This window comes from Hylobates moloch, unplaced genomic scaffold, assembly GCF_009828535.3.
Source record: "Hylobates moloch isolate HMO894 unplaced genomic scaffold, HMol_V3 SCAFFOLD_3, whole genome shotgun sequence".
NCBI classification, from domain to species: Eukaryota; Metazoa; Chordata; class Mammalia; order Primates; family Hylobatidae; genus Hylobates; species Hylobates moloch.
In genome coordinates this window covers 169,074,703-169,096,248 of record NW_026652278.1, presented here as the reverse complement: position 1 = coordinate 169,096,248, position 21,546 = coordinate 169,074,703, and positions in this window count along the sequence as shown.

The following is a 21,546-nucleotide window of genomic DNA, read 5'->3' as shown; positions in this document are numbered from 1 at the left end:
AAAACATTTCTGATCTTCTAAAATGTCTGAGAAAGCCTAGCTCCTGAGAGGGCCAAATTGTTCTGCATGTTGTATTCCTTGTATTCACAAAGTCAATGCCTCAGATATATTACAACAGAAGAGCGGTCTTTTTATTTAGGCTCCTTATGGCCTTCTATAACAGTCAAATAACTAGAGTTCTTACTGAGGTCTAACACCCTCCTGCTGTTATTTAATACAAGAATGATTTTCCTTACACATCATTGGAAATATTATCATGCTACACTAGAGTTAATTTTATTTCCCCAGGGTCAGAAATATAGAACACGTGGTGTTCTACCACCTGTTAATAATACAAAAATGCTATTTTCTTTTTTTTTTTTCTTTTTTTTTTTTTTTTGAGACAGAGTCTCATTGTTGCCCAGGCTGGAGTGCAGTGGCACGATCTCGGCTCACTGCAGGCTCCACCCCCCGGGGTTCACGCCATTCTCCTGCCTCAGCCTCCCGAGTAGCTGGGACTACAGGCGCCCGCCACCTCGCCCAGCTAATTTTTTGTATTTTTAGTAGAGACGGGGTTTCACCATGTTAGCCAGGATGGCTCGATCTCCTGGCCTCGTGATCCATCCACCTCGGCCTCCCAAAGTGCTGGGCTTACAGGCGTGAGCCACCATACGCGGCCCAAAAATGCTATTTTCTTTTGGCTACTTATTGTTACACAAAGAAAAGATTTAAAACTTCAGAAAAAAAGCACAAAATATGGTAAGGTAAAAGTAAACAAATATGAAAGATTCTGATCTAAACATTTCTAGTAGAAAATGCTTGTAAATATGAACATAAAAGGCCAATTGCTTTATAATAATTTGTCTATGAATTTCCTGCCTGATGGATGATCATCCACTTGATGGCAAGGGCGTTTGTCTTACTCATTTTTTATCTTCAGCACTCCACACAGTTTCTAATATAATTCCTAAAATATATGTGTTGAATCCATTAAAAAATGAATGAAAAAATACAAATTTAAGATTTTTTAAAAATGAGGATGAAAATCCAAAGCCTTTGTTTCATAGAATTTATTTTGAGATGAGAAGGATGGTTGGTTCCAGGACATGCCCATCTCCCACCTTTGATATAATCTGTGGATTGCCCACGTTAATCACTCTGGTGAAAAGGCATTGAAGGCAAATATTCAATGAGATCTGATGGAAAATGAGACCCGATGGTGATAACAACCAAATCATTTACTGTTAGAATTTTAATCCTATTAGTTAAATGGATGGATGTTAGAATGGACAAGTGATCATGAAAGAATGTTCCCGGCAGCACTGTATCATTAAGTAATTACTTCCATAGCTTATACTAATTCTAGATAAATTGATACTACTATGGAATACATTGTGCTGCCCCCACCCCACCCAGATTTTATATGTTGAAGCCCTAATCCCCAGTGTGGTGGTGTTTGGAGATACAGCCATTGAGAGGTAATTAGGTCATGAAGGTGAATCCCTTATGATGGGATTAGGGCCCTTACAAGAAGAGAGAGAAGACCTCTCTCTCTCTCTCTCTCTCTTTCTCTCTTTCTGCCATAAGAGGACATAGCAATAAAACTGCCATCTGCAACTCAGGAAGAGGGTCATCATCGGGAACCAAACCAGCTAGCACCTTGATCTTAGACTTCCCAGCCTCCAGAATGGTAAGAAATAAATGTCTTTTGCTTAAGTCACATAGTCTATGATATTTTTTATAGCAGCCTGAGCAGACTAAGACAGATACCTAGCGGAATTCAGATAGAATGACTAGCTTAGCCTAATCAAGCAGTTAGTCAGGTGAGGATGCAATTAGTTGAGGATGCAATTAGTTAGGTGAGGCCTGGATCTGGGCACATGCCTCGGAGGAAGAGATGAGGATCATTCATGGTTGGTCCTGAGTACCCCACAATGAAAGAATCACATGTGAAGAAATAGGAGACCCATCCTAAAAATAAATAAAATCAATATATATAATATTATAGATAATAATTATATTTATAATGTTATATAGATAATTTTCTTTGGTTTTAGGAAACAATCTCTTTTTGGTTTTACCACCTCACTATTTTAAAATCCACATTTTCTCATGCACAATTGATGTTGGCTGTCCCCAGAGGTGTTGTGAAAATGGACTTACTTCAATTCAATGAATCTAAAGGTATCGAGGGCATTGAATATTTAGGGTCGAGACTTAGTATCCTATTCTCTTACGTGTTGCAGAGACTGAAAATCCATTATTTATGTTCTTTTGAACCATGAGATGTCTTTTGAACCATGGGTTTCTTTAACCCGGAAAACAAGCTTTTTAATTTAGAATACTACAGCTTGGAGATACGTATACAGGATGTACACATCTTCATGGGATAGGAGAGCATGCATTACAACGTAGGAGTGTTTCGCCACCTGGGGAGATGCTGGCCTTAAACCCCTGGAAGAACGCCTCCAGACAGAAGGAACCTGGGTCACATCCCTTCTAGAACATGAGGCTTCTTGGGGTTCTGTAAACAAATTACAGGTACTCCAAACTAAAGAGGCTTTTTCTTTTTTGTTCAGTATTAACTTTCTGCAAAGTTAGCTTTGCAGAAAGTTAATACTGGCAATAGGAAAAAAAAATCAAAGAAAAATATATTTCCAAAGACGAATGACCGTAATAGTGAGAATCTGAAGGTCGCATTACAAAAAATTACTGTGAAGTGTTGCAAAATATGAAGTTTATTTTTTTTTCACCAAATGAAGTGGTGCAGGTAACTCTAATTTTATTTTCAAGACAATTGGGAGGTAAATATAGGTAAACAGAGAAGGAGGCAGAATCAGCAACTTAGGGAAATGTCATTTTCACTTGGTTTGACTAATGTTCCTAGTCAAGCTAGAGAAGCATTTATATTAAACTATCACTATTAAGGAGACAGTGTGACAATGGGAAAATCACAGTTGTTTCCACAGTCTCTTTGGAAATGTGTTTGTAATACAGAAGGCAAGTGTGAATTCAATCCAAAGACATTAAATCTCAATAGGCAATGGGAAAATCTAATGTTGTCAATTTGAAGAAAATAACATATTTGCCCCATATATGTATGTGCATCTTTTTCCTTCATAGGAATTGGGAAAGAGCATTTGCAAATAATTACCCAAAGTTTATTGCTCTGAACTCTACAATGGCAAAACTTTGGGAAGGAAAGAAACCAGGGCATGTAAAATAGTATAGATAAAATTTGAACTATTTCATATATGTATATATGAATGTGTGTGTATATATAAATATATATATGTACATAGTTAAAATATTTGTGTGTGCTGATCATCTTTTGTGTGTAGGTGTTCAACACATTATATAGGAAAATAACACAATCCCCAGACGTTTACCTTAGTTTTTTCAGTAAATTCTATATCTTTATTCACATTACTTAATGTTTATCTTTTTAAAAGAGTAAATAAATTCTGAACCATTAACCATTTAGTTTGGCCAGGCATGGTGACTCACGCCTGTAATCCCAACATTTTGGGAGGCTGAGGCAGGAGGATCACCTGAGGTCAGGAGTTCAAGACTAGGCTGGGCAACATAGCAAAACCCCGACTCTACTAAAAATACAAAAATTAGCTGAGCGTGGTGACGGTCACCTGTAATCCCAGCTACTCAGGAGGCTGAGGCAGGAGAATTGCTTAAACCTCAGAGGTAGAAGTTGCAGTGAGCTGAGATCATGCAGCACTGCACTCCAGCCTGGGTGACAGAGTGAAGCTCGGTCTCAAAAAAAAAAAAAAAAAAAAAAGTCATTTACATAGTTTGTGTTAATGTTAGAAATAATGATGAAAAAATGCTAGATAATCCTGTGAATCTCTTAAAGCTGACTTCTCATCATACTTCAGTCCTTTTAGTTTGACATCCTAAATTACCAAGGAAACATTCTTGACTCCTACAAATTGCTATTTTGATCAATGTCTACAAAAATTCTTAAGAAGTGAGCATTTCTTTTCAGGGCTAGCTGGATTCTCCTCTGATATGTAGTCCCTTGTAGTGAGTTATGATGCCTTCTTGATGTATACGCCATCTCCTAGTCTCTCTCTCCTCTGCAGATGTGTCCAAATAAGCACTACTATTGTTCCATCTTTTATTCATTATGCAAATGTTTATTCAACATTGAAGGGAATACAAAGATGCATGCAACCGTGTTCTAGTCTTGAAGGAGTTCACAGCTGAATGTAGACAGCTTAGGCTACACATTACACCAATGGCAATGATAATCAATACTTTCACCTTTAATCATTTAAAAACTTTGCAATGACTTCACATTCACTATAAAGTCCCTTCTCTTTAGTAGGCTCCTCATAGTCCTTGACCAGCTATGCTTCTAAATTCATTCCCTCCTCCATATACAATGTCAATTTGGGGAAGGAATACGATCATTTTATCTCCCAAGTCTCTGCAAATACTACTTCCCTTGTCTCAATGCCCTTATCACATCTCATGGCTTCTTACGATATAATCATTTTTTAAAAATCCAGTTTTATTCCCTCTAGTATCGAAATGTCTTTCTTGACGTTTACAGGTACCAGTTATAGTTCCGACTGAAATTCAGGAGGTTTTTTTTGACCAGTTAGTGACATTTCCCATATTTTAGCTGTGTATTATATCTTAACTTCTAAATGTGTGTTTATCCTGTATCATCCCCTGGAATGCTTAACACAGGTGTGATGCACACAGTACGTTGAGAAAATACCTGATGAATAAATTAATCAATGGAGGTGTTCACCACTTCATTATTTCTCCATCAGAGATAGACCAGAGCTGAGAATACCCAACATGGAGAGGTTAAGACTCCAATTTAAACACGAAAAAAAAATGAAGCTTAAACAAATTTTTAGGGAATGCAAAGACCTGCCATTGAATACTGGAGTGAAACAAAACATTTGCCAAAGGAAAAAGGACATGTTTGATAGAAACATTACAAGCCCCAAATTAATTTAAGTACCAAATCCAGCATCTATGGAAAAGGAGGAGACAGTTTGGCCAAGAAAGGGAACGTGCTTCTTCATAGAAGGCTTTGAGGGAACAGATAGCATTCCAGTTGCTGCTGAACTGAGTTAGTCATGTCTGAGGAGGACCCAGAATGAGACCCACTCAGCATCCAGGCAGTGATCCGTGTGGTCCCACTTGTGGTTAGGTTGCTTCTTGCTTCCTGCATTGCTTCCAAGCGGCAGAATGAAATCCACAGCGGACTTTCATCAAAGGCCTCTATTACGCTATGTGCTCGTGCATATGTCAGTGAATGAGATACTCTATGGTAGTGAGTTCTCATTCTAACTTGACAGTACAGAGAACTGACTGAAGTATTAACAAATCTAATGGCCATGGCTACTAAAGTGACTGAGTTCCAATTTGAATGGTGATCTCATAGATGATTCTTTTCATATCTTTAGATTTTCTCATTTTTTAAGATTTGTGAACCCCTTTTACAGTAATACCTACTCTTCTGTAGCCCCATTAGAATTTAAAAATAATTATCTTACCAATTTTGCCAAGTGGAAGAAAAAGAACTGACAAGAAATTTTAAATTATATCAGATTAGTCTACTTCAAAATTATATTATACATTTTATTTTAAATAATATTCAATACCATTTCTAATCTTTGTATATAATACAAAATTCAATTTTTTCTCATGTAATAAATGAGGCACACTGCCTAATTATTTTTATATCAGTCTTGGGGGTTAGGGAAGGGAAGCATGATTTTTTTTTAATACAACTCCAAAAAGTGAAATGTTGGTTTTAGAAAGTGATTAAATTTAACATCCTGTTATTTTATTTTTTAAAATATGATTTATATGCTGCATAGTAAGTGTTATCTGATAGGCATAACTTACAAATTTAGGGAGACTCATTTTGAGGTAAATTTGTAGAATTCTGTAGAATTATCATGTTTATATTTCTTATCAACTTGTTCTTTTTCTTTCCACTGTTATTCAGTAGTGAATTATGCACATAAATTAAACAATATGAGTCTTAGAACAAAACCTATTCATAACTGAATAGCTTTCTAAACCATAACACCAAGTAAAATTCTGTTTAGCGATAAACAAACTGACAGAATCGAAAGCAGAGTTATGAGACCTGTGGTAACCAACATGGCACTTAATTTTCTAAATAAGCACCCATAGGCTCTTTAACTACTTTATTTTGGAGGTAAGCACATTGAAATGATTATTTTCTGTACGACTTTTTAACAAATGGAAATCGATACACGTTAAGAACGTGAACCTTCAGCATAACTTCAAGAACTGCTGGAACTTCTGAAACTATCGGGAAGGGAATGATTTTGTAATCTGCTCTACCGAGGAGAGGGTTAAGAAGGGCCTTTGCAGAGGGGAGATGAGTCATTATCATCACATGTGGGCAGCCAGCAAACAGTGAGGAGCAGTTCTGACCTTCAGCCTCTATCACTAATTCAATGTGCAAGTTGACTGCTGAGTTAGTAACGCAGCTATGTTGGCATGTCAAAGACCAGATGAATTCACATTGCCTTGGCTCCAGAGGTGACAGTAGAGCTTACAGCCTTTATTTATTTATTTTTATTGCTACATCATCTCTGGTGCATATTTTCAGGGTTCGTGTGATAATTTGATACATTCACATAAATCAAGTAAGTGTAATTGGGTTATCTGTCACCTTAAATATTTATATTTTCTTTACTTATAGCCTTAATTGATGTGACTTTCAATTACTTAAACATATTAAATTCATCTAGCCATGAGAATTTAGCAGCTGAAATCTAACATTTGAAATGTTAACATTGGTGAACTTATAATTAAAGAATAATTTACAGAAAAGTGACCTAAAAGGTAAACTATGCGTTATTATTGATGGTCAGACTATCCAAGTGTAAAACTCCATGTATGGATCACTTTATTTTTATTTTGTTTTGTTTTTAGTTTTGTGGGTGCCTAGTAGGTGTATCTATTTATGAAATACATGAGATATTTTTATACAGGTGTACAATGTCTAATAAGCACATCAGGGTAAATGGGGATATCCAGCATTTCAGGCATTTATCCTTTCTTTGGATTACAAACATTCCAATTATACTCTTTTAGTTATTTTTAAATGTACAAGTAAATCATTGTTAACTGTCATTACCTCATTGTGCTAACAAATACTAGCTTTAATTTTGTACCCATTAAGCATCCCCCCTCCCTTCCCCCCGACTACCCTTCTCAGCCTCTGGTTACCAAAATTCTATTCTCTATCTCCATGAGGTTAATTGTTTTTGATCATTTTGTTTTTAAGCCCTGCCTTTCCATTACATAGAGGAAATCTGTCCAACTTCCATAAATATAATTGGAAACACTTTGCAAAATTAAAATTGTCTTTTGAGGCTTAGGTCTAAATGCCACTCATGTTATTACTCTCTCTAGCATTGGTCCTCCGAAATTTTGTCACTGATTTCGAGGTTTCAATTTATTTAACGAAGCTTTCAGAGTACAACAAAATAAAATGTCAGATGGGCAAAATTAATTTTTTGAATTCCTGAGGGAAGTGAACTAGTTGGTGGACGAGATAATGTACACTTAAAAAAAAGAAACAAAGAAAGAAACCTAGAAACCTGATTATGAAAGTCAATAAATCATTTGTAATTTCCTTACAAACTTATGACTAATAAACTCTGTGTTAATTCAAGATGGAATCTCTCTCTCTCTCACTCTTGCTCTTGCCCTTGCTCTCTAAATGTTTTACATTTTTCAAACTACAACATGGAATTACCATATAGGGTTTCCATAACCTATGTCTCCTATAGAGGGTGGGCACCTAGTGATGCCTTATCTTCCTTCAAGCTAGAAAGAGTATGCAAATAATCTAGAAGTGGGATTGCTGGCATCTGCCACAATTATTGAAGCAGTTGGTCCTTGTTCTCTCTAATGGTGGACTGAGTTTTGAAAAAAGGGTTATGGTTACATGAAAAATGTTCCATCATTAACACTAAAGGTACAAAAACAGATGAAAAACATCTTTTATGCCTAAATCTCAGGGTTTTTGTTCAGTGATTTTGTATTCCCATCTCGAAGTGTATGCCATTTTAATGACAACTCATTGTGTCCTAGAAAAACTCAACTTCATAATTTCCTTCTTTCATTCTTTTATAAATAATGTGGCTGAAAACAAGAATGGATTCTTTTAAAAATATTTGAAGGTGTTAGTTATCAACCCTCAGCCTCAGAAGACTGGGTAACACAATGCCTTTTTGAAAATGAAATAAAAGGCACAACTGGAAAAGTAAAAAAGATGTTTCCTGTGTAATATACTCGTGAACATGAAGATCAGATTTAACAAACTCATGCACTAGAAGAGAGAAGAGGCACGGCGAAACAAGCAGGTACAACAAAGCTTGTAGCAAACATTTCGACTCAGTGTTTTCCCCATGTCTACACACTGACTTGCAAAGTTTCAGAAGGTGAAAAAGAATCCTAACCCTACTCTAAGAATACAGACCTGCACTTGCTCATCCTATAGCTGTTTGAAGTAGGAGACTGATATAATTCTAGTGTGTTGTTGTTGTTGTTGTTTTTAAAGAAAGGGTCTCACTCTGTTTCCCAGGCTGGAGTGCAGTGGCGTGATGTGATCTCAACTCACTGCAGCCTCGACCCCCCTGGGTGCAAGTGACCCTTCCGCCTCAGCCTCACAAGTGGCTTGGACTCCAGGCACATGCCGCCATGCCCAGCTATTTTCTTAATTTTTATTTTTTGTAGAGATGGGGTTTTGCCATATTGCCCAGGCTGGTCTCGAACTCTCAGGCTCAAATGATCTTCCTACCTCCACCTCACAAAGTGCTGGGATTACAGGCGTGAGCCACTGTGCCCAGCCTAACCTAATTTCTGTGTTTTTAACATAGCTAGCTAGCTAGCTAGCACACTTTTCTCTATGTCCAGTCATGGATGAGTCAGTGTACAACTGTGGAGTCACATGTAGAATATCCTCTGAAATTCTTGACCTTGCTGGGTTGAGGATTGTCCAAGAGAGGCTTGAGAGCCTTGAGAAGCTTCTGGAGCTTGAGAGCCTTCAGTGGGATAGCACAAGAGGAGATCTCCTTGTACACATACAAATAGCTCATTTATTGAGCACTTACTATGTGCCAGGGAATGCTCTAAGCACCTACATGTGATGACCTTATTTAACCCTACAACAGCTTCATGTTAAAGTTACTCTTCTTACCCCATTTCACAGTTAAGGAAACAGAAGCATAACAATTAAGTGAAAAGATGGTGCTCACCCAGCTAGTCAATAACAGAGCAAAACTGCACACTCAGCCATCTGGCTCCATGGCCTTTGCCTTCCTCCTTCAGCTCTGTTTTGCTTTATTGGAGAAGAGCTTGCCTTTTCCCCAGTAAAGTCGTTTTAATCACGTGCAGTGGATGGGGTACAGGACTTATTAGCAAGGTCTCTGGTGATTCTGCTCTAATTTTAATTGCCTCTTTGTTATGATGGGGTGTGGAGCGAGGTAGGTAAGGCTGAGCTGTGTGGGAAGCCAGGTTTTTCATTACTAAGTATCTTAACAAAGATGGTTCCTGCCAGTTATAACACCTTTATGACCCCTTCCCCAAACTTAAGGTATATTACTTTCTGACTTGGCTATGAAAAAGAAAAGTTGGATTTTTCTTATTTTGTTTGCTTCCCTAATTGGCAAAATTTAATCTAAAAAACTACACACACACACACACACACACACACACACATCTACTTTATTAAGCTTTCTCTGTTTTTCCTTTAAGTCCTGTAGAGCTAAAAATGACACCTGAGGAAGAGACAAATTGGTAGGTTCTGCAATTGCATATAGTTTTAGTCTCTAAATGTGAAAACTAGTTGTGTTCATCAAATTATTTGCAAATTCAAATTCACAAATTGTTTGTTGTTCACCAAATTTTTCATTGAATGATGCTTTTCTACTAAACTTTCAAATTTATTATTTACTAATGTATTTATCTTTAACAGAGGGAACATTCAGTGGGAAAGAGAAAGAAAAAGATTTCTTTAAGTGTCTGAATACCAGCCTAGTTTTGTTTGCTTGTTTTGGATATATACTCCACATATACCTTGCAACGCATATATCTATGTAGGAAAAAATATTTAAAGGGAAATAAAATAGCTCAATTCAGGCACAGTTATATTGTCAAGACACAGCTCCAATAGCAATTAAAATATATTACCCTGAAAATGATGTTTTATCTACAGGCAGGATTGAATTGACTGTTATGATAGTGAATTTTTTTTAAAAAAATAAGAAAACAGATAAGATTTTTAAATGACTAAACTGCCTTGGCCCTTGCTTAGCTAAGTATATAGGCAAGATTTATAACTCCAGTGATTTACAGAGCAGGTCTTGATATTATTCCTATACTATTCAATATTGCTGCCTCTTCTTACTCTGATTCAATATGAGGTGCCTAAACTTAAAATAAATAAGATATTCTTAGAGGAGGGTCCTTTCAGCAAATCTATGATGATGATGATGATAACAGCAGATATTTACTGAGCGTTACTACAGTTAAATGTTATATAGACATTATATCATTCAACCTTTCTAACAACCCTATAGACTAGATGTTAATGTCTCTTTTCACAGATGATGAAAATGAGCTTCAGGGCGTTAAGTCAGTTACCAAAGATGGCTCAGTAAGAAAGATTAAATCAAGATTTAAATCCATGTGTTTATTACTCTAAAGCCCTTGCTTTTACTACTACAAATAACTGTTCATATTTATAATTCATGGTATTAATTTTCTCAAAATAAAAATTTTCAAAAAGACCGCTGCAAAGTGAAATGAAAGATTTTATGCTGTAATGAGGAACATTCTACCATATATTCAAATTCAAATGGAGAAATGAGATATCCATGATTTAATTTCATTAGATTCAAGAAGATTTTTTATTTAGAATACTTAAATAATTTAATAATGTTTTATTTAGAATGATTAGATCAGTCCTATGATTTAAATAATTTATTTCAGTGATTTAACAATTATTTAATAGAATAATTAAATAGAATCATTAAATACATTTTATTTAGAATAATTAAATAATTCCCATGATTTAATTTCATTGGATTCAGTAAGATATTTTATTTAGAATTTTTAAATTCTAAATAAACTTTTTAATGAATTATAACAAATTGTTTATAAGGTCCTCCTGGGATATTTTGCACCAGTATGATAAAGATTTTATGCCCAAATTGCATTTTGTCTTTTTATATATAATACGAAAGCTGTAAAAATTTAAACATGGAGTTTAAGATATTTTACAGAATTTGAATGTCTGCCAATATGAAAAACAAAACCTGGAGGGAAATTCTGTGACTTTTCTATGTCTTTTTTGCTTTGAAATCAATTGCCATGGCTACTCATAGTTAATATTTTAATCAATCATGTCATTAAGATTTCATATTGTTCATTAAAAAATTCACTGGCCTTGCTCATGGACACTATATTTCTTGCAATGTAATTTTTATTTTCAACAAATACAATGGGATGTATGGGGAAGTTTTGTGTTATTTGGCAACTGCAGAAGGACGTCTACCTGCCTCTATAGAACTCTGCTGTTGGTCAAAGGTGTTTCCAGGGCTTAAGATACAGAGTTACTTGACTTCATTCAGTGTTGTGTGCTTTTTAGCCACTGGCAGAGAACTATATACATGTTTGCAACTCTTTCCATTCTTTTCCCTGCCAGACACATACAAACAAAAATATGCTAATAAATCAAGGACTATGCAAAAATGGGGCAAAGTCAGGTTCATCAGAGCCATGTCCATTTTAGCATGCAAAATATGCATAATTAATGTAAAATGAGGGAAATAGAATTGGCAGAAAAGTGTGCATTGGTTTTATCTTTCAGGGGCAGATGAGACTTTATTTTCAATGAGTATATAGTGTTTCTGAAAGAAAATAGAAATATGAAAAATAATGATAGAAATTTTAGTAATCACGAAAAAGTAATTATTTTGATTAGTGATTTGTTTCTAAAATTGCTTGAACAAATCTTCATTAATATTTCTGAAGAAGAGGGTCTAAAATATAAAGTAATAATTATTGTATGTATGCACTGTTTCAATAGAATATGTTATGATTTAAAAAAAAAAGGTTAGAATAATTTTGCTTTCCATTTTTAACTTCTATTATATTCTAGAGAGGAAATGAAGACCTTGACTTATATAGTTTTGAACCAAAGGACCAAAGTTAATGAATGCTTAGGATTTTGCTTTGTTTTGTTTTATGATGATGAAAAAATATTATTTTCATACGGCCATTTACAAAAAGTACACAGACTATAGACAACTAGAAGTAGATAAATAAACCAAAATAGAATTAAATCAAGGCAAACAGTACACAGAAGGAAAGCAAGAAGCCAGGAATGTGATTAATACACAAAATACATTACAGAGTAATAAATCAATGCAAATAGTATGAAAAACTCCCATCTTCCTCACAATATTCTCTCCATAGTCTCCCCTATTTGGCTAGGTGGTCAAATACTTCCAGACTACAAAAAAAAAAAAAAAAAATAAGGCTGCATATGGGAACTTGATCAGATTCTTTCTGGGCTGATTCTTGACTGGTTGTTAGCATTATTGATCCATGCTATGCCTGAGACTGGCTTTCCTGAATGGTGCTTCTAAAACATATCTGCTTATACCACGCTGTTGCTTAAAATCCCCCAGGGTCTCCAGTGTGAAAGAACACCCCGCAAAACCTAACGATGTCATGGAAGAAGCTCTGTGATCCTGCTTGCTTCTCAGTTACGCTCCATCTCATAGCCATCTTCACCACCACAATTGTTCAACAGTTTTCTCGACAGGACTAACTCTGCTTCCTATTTGGGCATTTTTATGTGTTGTTCCCATAGTTTCATTTTTCCCATGTTCCATTTCTCTGTCCTTATATGTATTACCATTTCATCTTTACCAGCCAAATACTACCTCCCTGCAAAACCTTCTCCAGTATCCCCAGCTCTGGAGATCCAGGCTGATGTCTCTGCTCTTAACACTGCTCTCTGGAATTATTTTCTTACAAGCATTTGCCCTCTGGACTATGAGTCCTGGATGGCAGGGCTTGGTTTGAATGTTGTTAGAATTCTCAGCACTGAGGTTAGTCACCAGCTCATTGTAGGTTTTTAATAAATGGTTGGTGAGTAAACTGCGTAGGGAGGAAACAAAGCAACCTCACAGAAGTGACTGTCCAGTGGGAGAAGTATTCATGCTTACACAGGATTCAGAGCTTACCAGAAATAATACATTGTCATAATATGCCAGCATAGTGTCTCAGCCACATGTACAACTCCCTTCCATATCATACAGGGAGAATTGCCCAGGTATCTCCCCAAATTTATAAAAGTACAGATTCTGCATCTCAAAATTTGTTTTCACAAAAGTCATTTCCACATCTAGTCCACATGAACAAATACTGAAGGCATACAACACAAGATTGGTTTGAATTGCATTCAAAGGGTGCCATTGGTCTTTTCTCTTGGTAAATCACATGCTTCAGTAATGACTTTCCAAACCATGTGATCAAACAGAACTATAAAGGAAGAAGGGTGAGTTTTTTTTTTTTTTTTCCCCATGGAATCAGAAAGGACAATTTGGAGAAGGTAACAACTTCAGTTAATATCTTTTGAATAATCCAACTAATAGCACCATATCATTTGACAGTGTGATACTGTGATATAATATTAATAAAAAAATATAGAGATCTGGTCTCTGCCCTGGTTTCTAGCACACAGCTCCTAAAACTCTAGGAATCTGGGGAGTGTTAAGAGGAGGCTTTTCTATGCAAATGAGATGACTGGTGGTTGGGACTCTTAAACAGCTTCAGGATGGGGCTGGTCACCAGAAAGAACAAGGCACAACTAGAGGGTTGGGGCTTTCGGCCCCATCTGTAGATTTCTCAGGAGGCAAGAGGGACTGAAGATTCAGTTGATCATCAATGGCCAATGATTTAATCAATCATGCCTACATAATGAAGTTTCCATAAAAACTCAAAAGGACTGAGTTCAGAGCTTCCAGATCACTGAACGGGTGGGAGTCTCTGTAAAGTGGTGTGCTTGGGGCGGGCATGGAAGCTCCACACGCCTTGCCATGTACCTGGCCCTACACATCTCCTCCATCTGGCTGTTCTTCCATATCTTCTGTAATACCCTTCCTAATAAATGGGTAAACTGAAGTAAGTGTTGCCCTGAATTCTGTGAGCTACTTTAGCAAAACAATTGGACCCAAGGAGGAGATTGTGGGAATCCAGATTTCTAGCCTGTTGGTCAGACTCACACATCTCAACCTGGGGCTTGCAATTTGAACTGGGAAGAAGTCTTGTGGGACTGAGCCCTGAAGCAATAGGATCTGATGCTTTCTCCAGGTAGAAAATGCCAGAATTGTATTGAATTAGAGGATACCCAGCTGGTTTCTGCTGGAGAATTGCTTGCTTGGTGAGTGGGAGAAAAATCCCATACCCATCTGGTGTCAGAAGTGTTGTGTTGAGATTAGGAAAAACACTTTTCTTTTTGTCTACTAATAACCAGAAAAACTAGTTTCTGACCTCCACCACTCCCAAATTCAGATACTATATGTGGGTATATTAACATATTGAGTAAAATCCATGTTTAATTTCCAGCATAATGAACATTAAAATCTGACACCTTTCTGCACTTTGTATATGAAGCTTAATTCCCTGCTCCTAGGTCAGAAAGAATCCTGTTTTACATCCTTAATTCAGGAGTGGTGAAACATGGAATTTTTCATCTATGTTTTTATCCATGGGGATCTCCCTTGTATAGGTACAGACGGTAAATAAAAAGTTTATTCAGGGTGGTCACTGATTGCAACGTATTGTGGTTGATTGTTAGCCATCACTATAAGTGCTTGAACAAATTAGTGAATTTCATCTTTGAAAATAATGAGAATATGATTTTTCTAAACTATTAACATTTTAGAAAATAAACATTCTGCTAACATTTAGCAAAAAGCCAATTTTAACTCATTTTCTTTTATTGATTGCTAATAGTCTCCCGATAGGGCTTATTTTCTATATTATTTCCCAAATCACTGCCTGCCAGTTCACTGAAGTATGGCCCAGGCATTGACCGAAAGGTTTCTTTACATCCCCCAATCTCATACTTAAGTTAGGACACACACGTTTCTCTTAGTTTCTTTCTTCTTAGAGTAAGGAAACTATTTTTGCCCCAGGAGTACATTTGATATACCGTTTTGTCTCTGATGGCACATTTCTGCCAAAATCACATACTGACTACAATTCTTTGGATAATAATAATAAAAAAAGCTAGGTGATCATAACACTCTGATCCTTCAAGTGGAGTTAATAGCAGTAGGTTGAAGCCATAATTCACATCATAAGTTACATAACAGTTGTGAAAGAGGTGACTTTTCATGCAGAAATACAGTAGCACTTAAACATTGAAAAACTACTTTCTGTACTGCTGCGTGAATAGTCTAGGAAAAAAAATACCTGATTATTTAGTATTTTCTCAGGCAAAACTCCCAATAAATTTGATGAGAAGTTTCCTTTAGTAAATAGTGCAGAATTAGCTCATTTACTTTTCCTTGAGCTATTTTATGGTTATGCAATAAAGTAGAATATACATGCCCAATAAAACTTGTTAAGAGTCAGCTAAGGGATGTGTACTTATTCTTTTATTGTATACAAATAAATGCTTGAAGTATAGATCTTTATTTCCTTAATATTTATTGTTATTTCCTATCTTGACATAAGAACGATTCTACAAGGACTTTGATAAATACAGTGAAACTAAACAACCATTCAGTCTACTCCAGTAAATTTGCATCTGTGATTCCCATGATGATGTTGCATTTTGTACTCTTTCATATTTTAGAGTGGGCATGTCACATCCATCAATAGTTGGGAATTGCACTCACTATGAAGCACAGCCCTAACACATAGAAGTGCCAAACTGATGAAAAAACGAGTTGAAAAGCAATGAAGCAATCCCTAATGAACAGGAGAACATGACTTGTTTAGCACTAAAAAATCAATGAGGTGAAACAGTTTCCCCCATCAAATGAATACGGTGAAAATCAACCTATCATTGAAACCTGTAATTTCTCATCTTCATACCAACCATATACATGGAACCACCATTCTAATGCGCCTGAGTTTTACCACTGAGAGCAAGATAAAGTATGTTTCTTTATCTTAAGTTTCCCACTTACCCATTAACCCTTTGCATTTTGATGTTTTGAAGACTTTCAGTAGTCAGCAATAACCTTGTGTTTAACAAAGTTAGTTTTTAAAGTTCACCCTACTCTAACAGCTGAAGTATGAAATTCTTCTAGGACGGTTTCTGTGAGATGACACTCTACTTGTTCTCTTCCCGTTGAAGAGCGTCTTTTAATTCTGCTATGGTATTATTTTCCCCCTTAACTTTTATCTTACCCCATGAATGACAGTATTGCTCAAAGCTTCTGCTTTACACCTTCATCTCTTCTCTCTTCCTGCTTCCTTTTTCTTACCACTCATCTACCTTTTTCAGAACTGACTACCTCTATCTCTGTGCAGTTGACACCCAAATGTACAACTGCAGTTCTGTTTATCATACAAGAATCAGTCCTGAATTTCAGCTTCCACTCAAATATGTATGAGAACTTCCTCTGGGTGGTTGAATGCCCTGGCCTCAGGCTGGCTTTGTCAGCCTTAATTCATGTGTCCAGTATGATCGAGGCACAATGCTCCTCGTGGAGAACACAAGGATGGCAGGACACAGCCTCTGTTCTTTCACAGTTTGCAAACATATAAACAGACAAAAACAATGGAACATGACAGCTAGTGAAATAGAGCAAAGCTCTGTAAGGACACAGAGCATTTCTTCCTTGTCCTGTCCTCATTTATTCTAATTGCATCACTGTTTTCCCATACTCCAAACTGGAAACTTCGGATTTATCCTTTGTTCCTCCAGTTGACAATTTCCTCTAGTTTTACTTCTGAATCATGGTTTGAAGGAGTCTCCTGCTTTCTATACCTTTGCCTTTTGACTGCATCTCCTCCTATAATAATACTTCCATAATCCCATTACTTCTGCCTCTGGATTCCCTAACATGGATATATTAAGGACTCTCCATGATGGGTCCTAACCTGTTTTCTGTTTCTACTTAATACATGCTCACATTCACAATCAAACAGAGCTCCATGATATTTTCTAAACAGATCTTTTTGCTAAAAATGTATTTTTTTTCCTTCAAGTTACTCTTATTCTTGGCTCAGAAAATTGAATTCCTATATGTTTCAAGGTTTGGATAAAATCCCCATTGCCAAGTAATATTTACTAGTCCTTCTACCTAAACACAAATTTTCTTTTATGAATTTTCAGAGACATTTATTTACACAACTTTCAAACTTAGAATATTTCGTGATGCATTACAGTTTTATATACCCATACAAATGTGTGTGTGCACACACACACACACACTCTTTCTCTCATTAGATAAAGAGATAACATAGTGGAAAGAGCTAGGTTTTAGAACAAGATAGATCTGCCATTTACAAACTACAATAGCTTATTCAAGTTACCAACCTCTCTGAGTCTTCATTTTCTCATCCATAAAATTAAATGTGATAAATAATGCAAAGTAGCTTGTAGTAGAGTACATGGCATATTGCAGGTATTCAGTAAAGGCTAGCTGTAATAACAATGAATAATGGAAGTAGAAACATTGTGAAAAGGAACTATGCTCTCCTACTCCGTTATTTTTGACAAGGTCTAACAGAAGCCTTTGCCTGCACTTGACCCTCAGTAAATGCATTTTCTATGAATGAATATATAGATGTGTTATACTTCTTAACAATATGATTTTCTCTCTAAGAACTCTTCAATGATGCTTCAGATTTCAGATTATCTTTTGTGCTTAACACTACTTTCAGCATATCTTGGATTCTTTTTCCATACCCATTTGTCCCTTTGATAGTTACAGAGTTTCTATAAAACCATCATATTAAACACCTATTCCTTGATCCTTCCAAACTTTCTCTTTCTAGGACATTTTCTCCATTTCCCGAAATGCTTACTTATCACATAGTTGATATGCACTTTCTAGAGCCCTTAATTATCACGTAGTTAATATGCAATAAGAGATAATTTCATCAATTCCCCATTCCTCATCCTGTTGGTGACCCTTGGAACAAGCACTCTACCCAGTGACTTTTCCTGGTTTCCTCAAGGCTTCAAAGGGCAGCATTTCCAGGCAGTGGCAGAGCCAGAATCTAAACACAGGTACACATGAATTTAGAGTGTAAATGCTCAACTATTTACAATTCTACCATCTCTTATTCTCATGTCTTGTAGGGAGATCCCCTGAAACTATTGCTATGGAATAAAAGATGAAATGCTCCTGATTATTGTAAATACAAAATTGCACGCAGGATTGTGTAAAGACAATGCCAGGCTGGACTGCCAGAATGAGCCAACAGCACGTGATGTGCTTCCCCCTGCAGAGAGTCTATGAATGGACGTGCAGTCAGGGAGGTTTCACATCACCAAGATTCCTATCCCAGAAAAGCAGATGTTCATAGCTCTGGGAATGGAATGCGACCCTCGTGGAGAGCCTATAAATGGACGCACAGGGGGCGCCTGTCCGTATGGATAAGATAGGGCTATAAACGCCATCACCTTGCCACGGCTCTTCCAGGCCTCTTTAGGGTTAAGGCATACTCCCTTCTGAGAATTTCTGGTCTAACCGGTTGTCTAGCTTCACGTCCTGTTTCCATGGATTGTTTGTAACCAGCTTTTGTTGCAATTGTTACTGCTGATTAATATCTTGCTAATCACAGGTTATGGAAAGACTGTGTTTCTGTTCTAAGGCTCTGTTAGAAATTACTGAAGCACACACTATATTGTAAATTCTTATCTTTGTATGCTGTACTTCTACACACAAATGTACTGTACTTCTACACACAAATGTACTGTACTTCTGCATACAAATGTTATGTTAAAGAATTACTTCATCCCCATGTGACCATCTCACCTCATAATCAAATGACCCTAAATCCCTCACTAACCTACCCTCGCCCTCGCTAAACTTCATAATAAATGCTGGTATATCCAGTGCATCGTTGGCACCATGGGACCAGAAGGCGGTGACCCCCCTGGACCCAGCTTTCACTATCTTGTGTGTGTCTGTTATTTCTCAACCTGCTGATCCACCTAGGAACAAAGAGAGAGAGCCCCGTTGCATTGCAGGCTGCTGGCCAGATCCGGCAATAATGTCTTCTGTGGTTTGTTTTTTTTTTTAATTTATGGCCCAGTATGGTGGCTCATGCCTATAATTCCAGAACTTTGGGAGGCCGAGGTGGGCAGATCACAAAGTCAGGAGATCGAGACCATCCTGGCTAACACAGTGAAATCCCGTCTCTACTAAAAATACAAAAAAAAAAAAAAAAGAAAGAAATTAGCCGGGCGTGGTGTGGTGGCGGGCACCTGTAGTCCCACCTACTCAGGAGGCTGAGACAGGAGAATGGTGTGAACCCGGGAGGCAGAGCTTGCAGTGAGCCGAGATCGCACCACTGCACTCCAGCCTGGGCGACAGAGACTCCATCTCAAAACAAAACAAAATGAAACAAACAACCAAAAAAAAACCCAAAAAACAAACAAAACATTTATATCTCTCTTAAGGATGAAAATTATTTACATTGATTTTTTAAAGCTTAAATAACTAATAAAATTTCTTCTAAACCCATTATACACAAGTGAAAATGGAGGCTTAGAGCATTTCAAGGGCTCACAAACGACAAGGTTCGAAAATGATTTCCATAAGAACATGGATCGGTATAAATGTTGGTAACAGGTATGAGAAGGTGACGATCATGAAGAAAAATTATCTTCTCATATTTAGACTATTTTAAACATATATGATATAGAAAATATATTCCAAAAGGAAAAGTATGTGAATAATTACATTCATTCACAAAACATTTTCTATGCACTTTATAAAAATTACAGAACAAAAGTTTGCCACATACGTATTTCATCATGTATGCTTTCATGCATGTTTTTGAAGTAATTTTGGAAATAAAATATTTGCGCCATTTTAAATATGAACAATAGTTATCTTTAAAATGAAATATAGGAATTTAAACACCTTTTTGGTACAATGTTGAGGCTATTATCTTGAAATTCTCTAGCCTTCTTCTAGTACTAAATATTCTATCAGTATACTAAATGTTTTCTATAATAAAGAATAATTTGAAATAACTACTCAAAATACGGAGTTTTCTATGTTCTCCTATGCTTTGCAAATATACATATACATATTTTATTAGGTTTAAAAATATTTTGGCAGGACAAATATTTTTCTATATCTATAAAAGTTAAAATACAATTTTCCAAAAATGAGAAAATTAAAACTCTCATGTGATACTAGAAGAAAAAGTATAAAATTATAATATTACTCAACTTGATTACGGATGGAACTAGTAAGATGTTAAAACCGGTCCAAAGAGCATTTGACAAAGAAATACTTATAGGCAGTATTGGAATAGGTTTTCTGATTTACATATGAAGCTTGTTAGTGTCCAACAGGGCCATAAACTGTGACCTTTGAAGTAACCTGTTCCATTTGATAGAATTATCTGCATCTCTACTGGACAAAAATCTACACGTTAACTTCCACCTCTACAGAGTTGTGAAACAACTCAGACAAGAGTCATTCAAGCCTAGCACTGCTCAGAAAGAACACGCTGGAATATCTCTTGCCTGTTTCCAAGTTTCAGATAATATTTCTGACACGGCTATTTTTGAAAATGAGGTAATACACTCCAAAATATATTTTCATGTATTTAACATGCATTGGCAACACTTACTCAAAATATTTATTCCTTACACTAGAATACTTTGTATTTTCATTCATATGTTGGCTTTAATGAACTGAGGGCAGGGTGCCCATATCAAATTCCCCTGAAATGCTAACTGCTGAAGAAATTTTAGAAAATCTATAAGAAAAAAAAATGAAGATCTAAGAAAAGAAGAGAACACAATCAGATATACCCATGAAAATAAATACACAGGAATTACATAAAAAGCCTTCTATATATAACCTATTGCCCATAGTAATTCCTATTTTCTGACAGTTCTACCAATAATTCATTAACAATTTATCTGAATCTATCAATCTATCTTTACTAATAATCACACATTTTTACTTTACAAGAAAAATATACATATCAATGGCACTAAATTTTATCATAAAATATGTACTAAAATATCACAAATGGAAAAAGTGTTTTAAAGTAGTTAGTAAGAGACCTATTATTATACCTATTAAGATGTAATGCAAAGAACTACATTAGTCTATTTATAGATATATTATAGTGCCTCTTTGTCCCAAATTGATTTCCTATATCTCCAACAGTGCCTGTCTTGAATAATATCTTGATTTATCCACTCAGGTGTTTAATGGGCACCCGAAACATACCCAGTCTAAAACACTCTTGATTCCCCAGGCTTCTGTACCCACTGTCTTCTCTACCCCTGTCCACCCAGTAGATCAC